Genomic DNA, 13,614 nt, shown 5'->3' on the forward strand with positions numbered 1-13,614 from the left:
AATGCTTTATAGACAAACAATGCAGGTCCTGTCCCGAGGAACTAACATTTTAGATTAGACATATTAGACATGGATTTTATATAACTAATATCTTCCATCTTCCCCACCCAAAAGGAGGATTTCTAGTCTTTTGAGGCATACTGATGGAATGAAGGAGTTACAGTGACACAGCTCATGATGTTAGCTTTTCATGTGGATCAATAGAAAATTTCAGTCTCCAGGGCTGTCAACATAGTTTTTAAAAAAAATGACTAAAGTTACAAACAAGATATTAAATTTTTTTAAAGCTCTATTTTACTCAAAAGCTATTTGAGTAATGATCAAATGATGTTTTTAAAGTAAAATTAAGTTTTTAAAACTTCTAAAGCTGCTATATCTTGGATACCAAACATGGCAAGTTGCTTAGATACCATGGTGCTGAGATAAAGAGCAAGTTTTTAAAGCTTCAATTTTCATTTACTTATTAATGCAGTATAACAATTTGCTTCAATTATAGTGACTTACTGTAAAAATGGCATTCTTGTTTTTGCTTTGGTATTTGCATATCAGTGGTATTACGTTGTTATAGCACACACACCTGTTAATATTATATCTTGCATTTGCTGTTTATAATCTATATCTAACAAAGCCAGAACTCATCTTTGTGCTACTCTATTTTATACTTCACGATAAGCCCTAAACTGTTTTATGTCAATATATGACGACTCCCAATCACATATACACTTCCTTAAATTATGAGGTACACAGGCCAAGATGGTGGTAGTAGTAGTAGCTCATATGTAGCACTTTTCATCAGTAGAGCTCAGAACACTTTACAAAGGAGGTTGATATCATTATCCCCATTTTACAGATGGGGAAACTGAGGCACAGAGAGGTGAAGTGACTTGTCCAAAGTCACCAGCAGGCCTGTCGCAGAACCAGAACTTTGAACTCAAGTCATCTGAGTTCCAGTCTAGTGGTAATACATTAATTTTTCAAACTACATCAATGGTGGCAATGCCTGTTAAGTATATTCTGTTAGCTAAACAAGATACATTTAACTGAAATTTGCAAATTTTGAGTACAAAATCTTAATACATATAACATTTAGCCCACTTTACACATTTTTTCCTGCAATATAAATTACTCCATGAGGTATTTCTTGAGTAGATGTCAAATTTTATAAATTTTTATCCCACTCAGAAACTTCCAGACATGATAGAACCTATTTTGGGCTGAAGTTTCATATTTTACAGCACTGTGACCTTGCCTATGGTACACACATTTTTGACTAATCATCTGCATTAATGATCTCCCCCTGCATGAACTGGCTTTGGCCCCAATTAGTTTAAGTTCTGTACTTGAGTTAATAAGATGATTTAAAAATTATAATTCCTGAGCCACTTTATTGGAATTGATGTGTTAGCAAAGAAGTTCAGTGATGATACTTGACCAGGCCAAGTTTAAAAGCAACTTTTTTCTTGTTAATGGAGATGCCTTTTCAGTCCTCTAATACTGTGTAGAAATGCTTTATATTAAAAGAGGTTTCTAAATGGTAGCACTTGCTTCTTGTTTTAATATGATGAGAATAATTTCTCTGCATGATATAGCGCGTTCTCAGAACAATGTATGAGTCAGTTCCAAGCATGGTTTAATGAAAATTATTCCCAGCACTGCAGGTCACAAGTTTCTCAGCAATGTGGTAATTTGACCCACTAAAGCAGGGGTGGGCAAACTATGGCCCATGGGCTGCATCCAGCCCGCTAGCCGTTTTAATCTGGTCCTCGAGTTCCCACTGGGGAGCGAGCTCTGGGGCTTGCCCCAGTCCGACGCTCCAGCTGGGGAACAGGGTCGGGGGCCATTCCACGCAGCTCCTGAAAGCAGCAGCATGTCCCCCCTCCAGCTCCTAAATGTAGGGGAAGCCAGGGGGCTCCACTCCGCATGCTGCCCCTGCCCCAAGCGCCACCCCTGCAGCTCCCATTGGCTGGGAATCCCTGCCAATGGGAGCTGCAGAGCCGCCTGGCCGTGCCTCCACATAGAAGCAGGAGGAGGGACATGCCGCTGCTTCCAGACGGCACTTGAGGTAAGCGCCGTCCTGAGTCTGCACCCCTGAGCCATCCCCCGGTGCCCCCATCCCCTGCTTCAGACCTTATCCCCCTCCTGCCCTCTGTCCCAGCCCAGAGCCCCCTCCCCCACCCTGAACTCCTCATTTTTGGCCCCGCCCTGGAGCCCGTACCCCCAGCCAGAGCCCTCACTCCCTCCCGCACCCCAATCCCAATTTTGTGAGCATTCATGGCCTGCCATACAATTTCCATACCCAGATGTGGCTCTTGGGCCAAAATGTTTTCCAAACCCTGCACAAAAGTAAATTAGAAAGGGATCTGTTCTCATCAAGGTGTAACTTCACTGTCCTTTATTACACAATTGTAGTCAGTCCTTGTATGGCATATTGGGGACCCATATAAAGTCCAGCATGACACTGGACACAATGAACTGATGTGATGTGATTTTAGTAAGGGGTATCTTATTATCTACCAACAATAAACACTGTGCAATATAAGACAAAAAATGAGACCACTGATGACTTAAAGAGCTTACAGAGTAAAACACAGAAACATTTACTGTCAATGGATTTTGTCTCCTAAGGGCCTAAATCCTTTAGAAAATGAGATTCAGGCTTCTAAAACAGTTAGGCATTGCAATACTGAGTGCAGCAACACTGAAATATCTTTAAAAATCTGGGCTTTAGCTACCAGAGTTGTGATTTTGAGAAAAATACCAAATATTATGAGTTGAGTACGCTGTGAATCTCTGCAGGGCCCATTGGGGGGTGAGAGGGAGAATATGCACCTGCATCCTGCCCACCTTCTGTCTGCCTGCCGAAGACACTCTCCTAGAACATAAGAACAGCCATACTGGGTCAGACCAAAGATCCACCTAGCCAAGTATCCTGTATTCCAACAGTGGCCAATGCCAGGTGCCTCAGATGGAATGAACAGAACAGGTAATCATCAAGTGATCCATTCCCTGTAGCCCGCGCCACTTCCCGCAGACCCCATTGGCCTGGAACGGCGAACTGCAGCCAGTGGGAGCTGTGATCAGCCAAACCTGCAGACACTGCAGGTAAACAAACCGTCCCGGCTTGCCAGAGGATTTCCCTGACAGGCCACGTGCCAAAGGTTGCCAATCCCTGATCTATGATGTCTCTGAGAAGCAATGTGATTCAGAACTGTTTTGGTAGCAAAAATCTGTTATTGTCACACAGTATCTATCAGACACACAGTAAGGGTATGTCTACACTACGGAATAAGGTCGAATTTATAGAAGTCGGTTTTTTAGAAATCGGTTTTATAAATTCGAGTGTGTGTGTCCCCACAGTAAATGCTCTAAGTGCATTAAGTGCATTAACTCGGCGGAGCGCTTCCACAGTACCGAGGCAAGCGTCGACTTCCGGAGCGTTGCACTGTGGGTAGCTATCCCACAGTTCCCGCAGTCTCCGCTGCCCATTGGAATTCTGGGTTGAGATCCCAATGCCTGATGGGGCTAAAACATTGTCGCGGGTGGTTCTGGGTACATATCGTCAGCCTCCCGTTCCCTCCCTCCCCCCGTGAAAGCAAGGGCAGACAATCATTTCGCGCCTTTTTTCCTGAGTTACCTGTGCAGACGCCATACCATGGCAAGCATGGAGCCCGCTCAGGTAACCGTCACCCTATGTCTCCTGGGTGCTGGCAGACGCGGTACGGCATTGCTACACAGTAGCAGCAACCCCTTGCCTTGTGGCAGCAGACGGTACAGTACGACTGGTAGCCGTCATCGTCATGTCTGAGGTGCTCCTGGTCGCCTCTGTGAGGTCGATCAGGAGCGCCTGGGCAGACATGGGCACAGGGACTAAATTTGGAGTGACTTGACCAGGTCATTCTCTTTAGTCCTGCAGTCAGTCCTATTGAACCGTCTTATGGTGAGCGGGCAGGCGATACGGACTGCTAGCAGTCGTGCTGTACCATCTTCTGCCGAGCAGTCATGAGATGTGGATGGCATGCAGTCCGTCTGCTGCCAGCCAAAGATGTAAAAGATAGATGGAGTGGGTCAAAACAAGAAATAGACCAGATTTGTTTTGTACTCATTTGCTTCCCCCCCCTCCCCTGTCTAGGGGACTCATTCTTCTAGATCACACTGCAGTCAAGGTGCAGCGAGGTAAATCTAGCCATGTATCAATCAGAGGCCAGGCTAACCTTCTTGCTCCAATAAGGACAATAACTTAGGTGCACCATTTCTTATTGGAACCCTCTGTGAAGTCCTGCCTGAAATACTCCTTGATGTAAAGCCACCCCCTTTGTTGATTTTAGCTCCCTGAAGCCAACCCTGTAAGCGCCCCTCCCAGCGTCAGAGCAATGGCAAACAATCGGGCATCTGAGAGTGCTGTCCAGAGCAGTCACAATGGAGCGCTCTGATGGGGCTAAAACATTGTCGCGGGTGGTTCTGGGTACGTGTCGTCAGGCCCCCGTTCCCTCCCTCCCTCCGTGAAAGCAAGGGCAGACAATCATTTCGCGCCTTTTTTCCTGAGTTACCTGTGCAGACGCCATACCACAGCAAGCATGGAGCCCGCTCAGGTAACCGTCACCCTATGTCTCCTGGGTGCTGGCAGACGCGGTACGGCTTTGCTGCACAGTAGCAGCAACCCCTTGCCTTCTGGCAGCAGACGGTGCAATACGATTGGTAGTCGTCCTCATCGTGTCCGAGGTGCTCCTGGCCGCGTCGGCTGGGAGCGCCTGGGCAGACATGGGCGCAGGGACTAAATTTGGAGTGACTTGACCAGGTCATTCTCTTTAGTCCTGCAGTCAGTCCTATTGAACCGTCTTATGGTGAGCAGGCAGGCGATACGGACTGCTAGCAGTCGTACTGTACCATCTTCTGCCAGGCAGGCAAGAGATGAGGATTGCTAGCAGTCGTATTGCACCATCTTCTGCCAGGCAGGCAAGAGATGGGGATGGCTAGCAGGCGTACTGTACCATCTTCTGCCAAGCAGCCATGAGATGTGGATGGCATGCAGTCCTTCTGCACCGTCTGCTGCCAGCCAAAGATGTAAAAGATAGATGGAGTGGGTCAAAACAAGAAATAGACCAGATTTGTTTTGTACTCATTTGCCTCCTCCCCTGTCTAGGGGACTCATTCCTCTAGGTCACACTGCAGTCACTCACAGAGAAGGTGCAGCGAGGTAAATCTAGCCATGTATCAATCAGAGGCCAGGCTAACCTCCTTGTTCCAATAACAACGATAACTTAGGTGCACCATTTCTTATTGGAACCCTCCGTGCAGTCCTGCCTGAAATACTCCTTGATGTACAGGCACCCCCTTTGTTGATTTTAGCTCCCTGAAGCCAACCCTGTAAGCCGTGTCGTCAGTCGCCCCTCCCTCCGTCAGAGCAACGGCAGACAATCGTTCCGCGCCTTTTTTCTGTGCGGACGCCATACCACGGCAAGCATGGAGCCCGCTCAGCTCACTTTGGCAATTAGGAGCACATTAACCACCACACGCATTATTCAGCAGTATATGCAGCACCAAAACATGGCAACGCGATACCGGGCGAGGAGGCGACGTCAGCGCGGTCCCGTGAGTGATCAGGACATGGACACAGATTTCTCTGAAAGCATGGGCCCTGACAATGCATGCATCATGGTGCTAATGGGGCAGGTTCATGCTGTGGAACGCCGATTCTGGGCTCGGGAAACAAGCACAGACTGGTGGGACCGCATAGTGTTGCAGGTCTGGGACGATTCCCAGTGGCTACGAAACTTTCGCATGCGTAAGGGCACTTTCATGGAACTTTGTGACTTGCTTTCCCCTGTCCTGAAGCGCATGAATACCAAGATGAGAGCAGCCCTCACAGTTGAGAAGCGAGTGGCGATAGCCCTGTGGAAGCTTGCAACGCCAGACAGCTACCGGTCAGTTGGGAATCAATTTGGAGTGGGCAAATCTACTGTGGGGGCTGCTGTGATGCAAGTAGCCCACGCAATCAAAGATCTGCTGATATCAAGGGTAGTGACCCTGGGAAATGTGCAGGTCATAGTGGATGGCTTTGCTGCAATGGGATTCCCTAACTGTGGTGGGGCTATAGATGGAACCCATATCCCTATCTTGGCACCGGAGCACCAAGCCGCCGAGTACATAAACCGCAAGGGGTACTTTTCAATAGTGCTGCAAGCTCTGGTGGATCACAAGGGACGTTTCACCAACATCAACGTGGGATGGCCGGGAAAGGTGCATGATGCTCGCATCTTCAGGAACTCTGGTCTGTTTCAAAAGCTGCAGGAAGGGACTTTATTCCCAGACCAGAAAATAACTGTTGGGGATGTTGAAATGCCTATATGTATCCTTGGGGACCCAGCCTACCCCTTAATGCCATGGCTCATGAAGCCGTACACAGGCAGCCTGGACAGTGGTCAGGAGCTGTTCAACTACAGGCTGAGCAAGTGCAGAATGGTGGTAGAATGTGCATTTGGACGTTTAAAGGCGCGCTGGCGCAGTTTATTGACTCGCTTAGACCTCAGCGAAACCAATATTCCCACTGTTATTACTGCTTGCTGTGTGCTCCACAATATCTGTGAGAGTAAGGGGGAGACGTTTATGGCGGGGTGGGAGGTTGAGGCAAATCGCCTGGCTGCTGGTTACGCGCAGCCAGACACCAGGGCGGTTAGAAGAGCACAGGAGGGCGCGGTACGCATCAGAGAAGCTTTGAAAAACAGTTTCATGACTGGCCAGGCTACGGTGTAAAAGTTCTGTTTGTTTCTCCTTGATGAACCCCCCCGCCCCTTGGTTCACTCTACTTCCCTGTAAGCTAACCACCCTCCCCTCCTCCCTTTAATCATTGCTTGCAGAGCCAATAAAGTCATTGCTGCTTCACAGTCATGCATTCGTTATTCATTCATCACACAAATAGGGGGATGACTACCAAGGTATCCCAGGAGGGGTGGTGGAGGAGGGAAGGAAAATGCCACACAGCACTTTAAGCACAGCACTTTAAAAGTTTACAACTTTAAAATTTATTGAATGACAGCCTTCTTTTTTTTGGGCAATCCTCTGTGGGGGAGTGGCTGGTTGGCCGGAGGCCTCCCCACCGTGTTCTTGGGCGTCTGGGTGTGGAGGCTATGGAACTTGGGGAGGAGGGCGGTTGGTTACAGAGGGGCTGCAGTGGCAGTCTGTGCTCCAGCTGCCTTTGCTGCAGCTCAACCATACACTGGAGCATACTGGTTTGGTCCTGCAGCAGCCTCAGCATTGAATCCTGCCTCCTCTCATCACGCTGCCGCCACCTTTGAGCTTCAGCCCTGTCTTCAGCCCGCCACTTACTCTCTTCAGCCCGCCACTTACTCTCTTCAGCCCTCCACCTCTCCTCCCGGTCATTTTGTGCTTTCCTGCACTCTGACATTATTTGCCTCCACGCATTCGTCTGTGCTCTGTCAGTGTGGGAGGACAGCATGAGCTCGGAGAACATTTCATCGCGAGTGCGTTTTTTTTTCTTTCTAAGCTTCACTAGCCTCTGGGAAGGAGAAGATCCTGTGATCATTGAAACACATGCAGCTGGTGGAGAAAAAAAAAGGGACAGCGGTATTTAAAAAGACACATTTTATAAAACAGTGGCTACACTCTTTCAGGGTAAACCTTGAAAGTTAACATTACATACATAGCACATGTGCTTTCGTTACAAGGTCGCATTTTGCCTCCTCCCACCGCGTGAACGGATTTTGGTTGAATGCCAGCAAACATACACTGCAATGCTTTGTTCTACAGTGATTCCCCAGTACGTGTTGCTGGCCTGGAGTGGTAAAGTGTCCTACCATGAAGGACGAAATAAGGCTGCCCTCCCCAGAAACCTTTTGCAAAGGCAGAACCGCAAATGCCAGGGCAAAGTAATCCTTTCACATGCTTGCTTTTAAACCATGTATAGCATTTTAAAAGGTACACTCACCAGAGGTCCCTTCTCCGCCTGCTGAGTCCAGGAGGCAGCCTTGGGTGGGTTCGGGGGGTACTGGCTCCAGGTCTAGGGTGAGAAACAGTTCCTGGCTGTCGGGAAAACCGGTTTCTCCGCTTGCTTGCTGTGAGCTATCTACAACCTCCTCCTCATCATCTTCTTCGTCCCCAAAACCTACTTCTGTATTGCCTCCATCTCCATTGAAGGAGTCAAACAACACGGCTGGGGTAGTGGTGGCTGAACCCCCTAAAATGGCATGCAGCTCATCATAGAAGCGGCATGTTTGGGGCTCTGACCCAGAGCGGCCGTTCGCCTCTCTGGTTTTCTGGTAGGCTTGCCTCAGCTCCTTCAGTTTCACGCGGCACTGCTTCGGGTCCCTGTTATGGCCTCTGTCCTTCATGCCCTGGGAGATTTTCAGAAAGGTTTTGGCATTTCGAAAACTGGAACGGAGTTCTGATAGCACGGATTCCTCTCCCCAAACAGCGATCAGATCCCGTACCTCCCGTTCAGTCCATGCTGGAGCTCTTTTGCGATTCTGGGACTCCATCATGGTCACCTCTGCTGATGAGCTCTGCATGGTCACCTGCAGCTTGCCACGCTGGCCAAACAGGAAATGAGATTCAAAAGTTCGCGGTTCTTTTCCTGTCTACCTGGCCAGTGCATCTGAGTTGAGAGCGCTGTCCAGAGCGGTCAGAATGGAGCACTCTGGGATAGCTCCCGGAGGCCAATACCATCGAATTGTGTCCACAGTACCCCAAATTCGAGCCGGCAACGTCGATTTAAGCGCTAATCCACTTGTCAGGGGTGGAGTAAGGAAATCGATTTTAAGAGCCCTTTAAGTCGAAATAAAGGGCTTCATTGTGTGGACGGGTGCAGGTTTAAATCGATTTAACGCTGCTAAATTCGATCTAAAGTCCTAGTGTAGACCAGGGCTAAGAGTGTTTAAAATAACTATTCCACTTTGCTTCAACCAATCAGATCTCTCTTCACATTCCTTTAACCTCGTTTTCCTTTAATCACTAAGAGCAGCTGTCAAGGTTCCTCCCCCACTCTGAACTCTAGGGTACAGATGTGGGGACCTGCATGAAAAACCTCCTAAGCTTATCTTTACCAGCTTAGGTCAAAACTTCCCCAAGGTACAAAATATTCCACCCGTTGTCCTTGGATTGGCCGCTACCACCACCAAACAAATACTGGTTACTGGGGAAGAGCTGTTTGGACGCGTCTTTCCCCCCAAAATACTTCCCAAAACCTTGCACCCCACTTCCTGGACAAGGTTTGGTAAAAAGCCTCACCAATTTGCCTAGGTGACTACAGACCCAGACCCTTGGATCTTAAGAACAATGAAACAATCCTCCCAACACTTGCACCCCCCCCTTTCCTAGGAAATGTTGGATAAAAAGCCTCACCAATTTGCATAGGTGACCATAGACCCAAACCCTTGGATCTGAGAACAATGAAAAAGCATTCAGTTTTCTTACAAGAAGACGTTTAATAAAAAAATAGAAGTAAATAGAAATAAAGAAATCCCCCCTGTAAAATCAGGATGGTAGATATCTTACAGGGTAATTAGATTCAAAAACATAGAGAACCCCTCTAGACAAAACCTTAAGTTACAAAAAAGATACACGGACAGAAATAGTTATTCTATTCAGCACAATTCTTTTCTCAGCCATTTAAAGAAATCATAATCTAACACATACCTAGCTAGATTACTTACTAAAAGTTCTAAGACTCCATTCCTGGTCTATCCCCGGCAGAAACCAGCATATAGACAGACACACAGACCCTTTGTTTCTCTCCCTCCTCCCAGCTTTTGAAAGTATCTTGTCTCCTCATTGGTCATTTTGGTCAGGTGCCAGGGAGGTTACCTTTAGCTTCTTAACCCTTTACAGGTGAGAGGAGCTTTCCCCTGGCCAGGAGGGATTTCAAAGGGGTTTACCCTTCCCTTTATATTTATGACAGCAGCAGTATTTAAGTGAGCTGAGTCTCATGTCAATAAAGGCCATTATAGTAAGGGAGTACTGCTGTGTGCCATGTATATGGATGGAATTAATCTACAAGTTTAATGGGTTTATTACGTAGAGTAGTGTGCGAAGAAGGGATGTGATTGGGCAATGGAAATTAAGTAATATGATTTGGAAGATAGGAATATAAATAAAATATGACAGGGGCTCTGTAGTTAGTCTTGTGGATGATGTGGCCATAAAAATTTCTGTGGACTCCAGCTTTACCCCAGAGTTGTACTCCAGAATCTAAACTTTTATTTAAAAATAAAAAATGTTTGTTGCCTTTATGGCTGAAGTTTAACCATTACTCTTTTGAAGCATGTATTTTCGTATTTAATTCATGTAAGACCTCATTTTTTTTAAAATGAAGATGCTAGAGAATTTCCAGAATACCCCAGAGTCCAGGAACATCACCACAGAATTCAAGTCCAGCTCACTGCAGAGTATGTGTCCATTGTCTGTAATGGAAAATGGAAAGTATCTTCATATAATATTACAATATGACACTGCCATTCTTTAAGTTACTGTAGTATAGAATGGAATATTGCTTCTGTGTGCTGTGATAAAAGTAATGCACAAGGTGAAATTTGACTTGGCAAGATATTGGATAATGAAAAAGGAAACTCTTCTTTCTACATACAATACAATTAATTTTTCTTTTTTAGCAGTTAAGAGGAGGACTTGAGTGCAACAAATTATGCATCTTTTGGAAAAGTTGGGCCAGCATTGTAGAAAGGACTTTGACATTGGGTGGTAGAGTGCCATAATTGTGATCATATTGTGAATTTGAATCTAACTGGGGAAAACTCATTGTCCAAATTTGGGGATCACATTAAAAAGTGTAACAAGCCTGACCCCAGAACTTCCCATGGTCAGCGTCAACTCTGCCTAACTTTACCCTGGGGGAAGTGGGGAGTAACAGGACATAATACTGAGTTCCTTTCTTTTCTAGCATATAAATATGAAGATCCAACTTTCTGTACCCAATTTTATGTTTAGGAAGGAGGTTGTGTCAAAGTTCATTGTATTACAATCATGGAAAATTGTTGAAGTAAAATTGCAGAACTGAGGAGAGTGTCTAAGAGTAATACAAAAGAGTGATGGGCCTAACCAGGTAGTAGACTGTGGAAGTGGTTATCACGCTTTTCATTTTGAACACATAATGCACTCTTTTATGTTTGAGAAATAAATATCTTTATGAAGTGAATTGCACAGAATTTTCCCAGTTTGGGAAAAATAACTCTGCTTTGTATGTCATCCTTTGTTCAATACAAAAGTACTTCATTGTGACACTGTAAGAAACTGGAACAATATAAATCAGTAACAGTTAAGAATATCATAGTACATTATAAATGTACAGTGCAGCCTAAAAGCCTTCCAGGTGGCTTAATTTCTTTCATTGTGTTACCTCTGCTCAGTCTTCCAGTAGAAAGGCCAGAGGCAGGACAGGCATCCGTTGGAGACCAGGCATATTTTGCACCAAAGAGCGGGCTGCTTAAAAAAATTAAGCATTTAAGACAATTTAAAGCTGCAGGAAACTTCAGCCTACAGTGCAAAGTATTAGTTTATGAGACAATGGTATTATCAAAGGGCAAGACCTCATATACTCCAAAGCAAGTGAGACCTAAATTCTTTGGCAGTTTCCAGATATCACAGCAGGTGGAAAGTTCTGCAGCAGCTCTTTAACTGAAAAAAATCAAGTTTTTTCTTTAAATATGAAACTGTAAAATACTCTGTACAAAAGCAGTTGTTACTTGATATTAAGTTTAGTTTATTTTGCACTATTGGCATGCTTTCAGTTTTGTACTGACTATGCTTAACTGCATCCTAGAACGGGGAAGCTAGTGACTTTGGCAGCAGAGCTATAGGCACCTAAGGGTACAGGAGAGACTGTGGAATAACTAAGTACATCAATTGTGTGTTTCTGCTAAATCGATTGGCAGTGAAACAGTTATTTACATCTTTAGGTGTCAGAGTTCACTCTCTGAGATGAATGGTGCAGTTAACACCTCTGTGTTGCTAACTCTCTCAAGGTTATTGCAAGTCTCATGATGTTTGGTATTTTTCATAAGGCTTCAGTTTCTTGTTTTTTGGTTTTTTTTTTAATAACATGAGAATCTCATCTTTTTTTAATGTAAGTTTCTAGTCTTCATGATTGTGGAGGAAATCTTGCAAACCAACTGTATCTTAGTGGCTCAAAAACTGGAATAAAAGAATCCAAAATTCATTATTTTTTAAATCTCGTGATTTTGGGGGGCGGGGTATCTATTTATGACTTCTGAAAGCTTGAGGTTGGCAGTATTGGAGGATTTGGGGGTTGCTGGTTTTTTTGTTTGTTTTGTTTTTGTTTTGCTGTGGGCAAACTCAGGAAGATGATACTTCATTGGTTTGTTTTCACATTTTCAAAGATCTTCAGAGCCATGAGGGTTAGAAATATTTTGTTTGTAAATAAAAGCTCAGGATCTGGAACACAATTCTGCAGCAAGAGGTGGGCAAGGGGGTGGATTCTGCAGCCACAGGACTTTCTATACTGTTTGCTCTTTATATTAACCAAGAGATGCAGATGGAAAAATCTACCAATTATGAAAAATGCATCTCTCCTCTTTAAAAAAAAAAAAAAAAGGCTCTGTAAAAATAACACCAAAAGAGCCATGTTCATTTTCTCCTACTGAATCAAGTTTACTCCTTTTGCAAATAAATAAAGATGATTTTTCCAACTGATAGTCCTACAAATTCACCTTGGCATCTGAAATTCATTCTCAATTCTGTTCGACTCATACATTATTACTGGTAATAAAAATAATGCTAGTCTCATTTAAACTTGTGCAACCCCTTCATCCTCAGATTCTGCCCTTAGTTACACCTCTGCATTCCCTACTGTTTTCGGTGGGGACTGTACAAGTATAACTGGGAACAGAATTTGACCCTGCAGCTTGAATTTTAAGAATTCTGTTGATAGAATTCAGCTCATATTCTCAAACTGTGAGGTTTTTTCTACAGTGCAAACATAAGTATAAAGCAATAAACTTCAATTTTCATCAAGAAAGTAAACATGATTGAGTGGCTGTGGAGAACAGATCTGCTAAAAAAGACACGGCCATTTTTACGCAGATACTCTTTCAAGAAGAAACAGACTTTAAGTAGTCATTACTAAATTCATTGATAGAAATGATTCCAGCCCGAAACTTCAGATCTGGATCCCAATGTGCTTAGGTGTTGAAATCTGGGATTTTGGTTTGAGTCTAAGGCTAGCTGTTAGATATTACTTTATTGTGTGCTGATGAGAGAAGCAGTGATGTCGGCCTTTCTTTGAATTACTCAATTTTGGAGCAATGAAACTTTAATTTGCCTCAGTCCATTAACCCTGTAATGCAGAGAAATTTAGCTTTTCCAGCATTCTGCATTGATGCAATGCATGTTCATGCTAATAGCAGAGAGCCCTCAATTTATCTATGCCCTGAATTAGCATTCCCAGTTTTTCTAATTGTATTTATGAAATACATGTAGTGATTTCAGAAAAACATGTTTATGTAAACGTGAGATGGTTTTGTTTGCAGAGTCCTCTGACAATTTTGAAAGCTGTACAAATTGTCCGGTCTTTGACTCAAACAAGCTCCTGGGCTGTCCTTAGGAATGTAATAACCATGCTTCTTCAATTAG

General features: G+C 44.7%; 1 protein-coding gene across 11 annotated transcripts in view; it reads left to right on the forward strand.

Moving 5' to 3' along the window:
• Positions 1-13,614, forward strand: part of ZFYVE28 (zinc finger FYVE-type containing 28) — a 324,770-nt gene that overhangs the window by 186,515 nt on the left and 124,641 nt on the right. The window contains exon 2 of one of the 11 annotated variants that reach the window (XM_075128100.1): positions 2,797-2,983. The exons of the other annotated variants lie outside the window; for them this stretch is intronic. The gene's annotated coding sequence lies outside the window, so the exon portion shown is untranslated. The remainder of the gene's footprint in view (positions 1-2,796; positions 2,984-13,614) is intronic. 11 annotated transcript variants of the gene reach the window in all.

Source organism: Caretta caretta, chromosome 4, assembly GCF_965140235.1.
Source record: "Caretta caretta isolate rCarCar2 chromosome 4, rCarCar1.hap1, whole genome shotgun sequence".
NCBI lineage: Eukaryota > Metazoa > Chordata > Testudines > Cheloniidae > Caretta > Caretta caretta.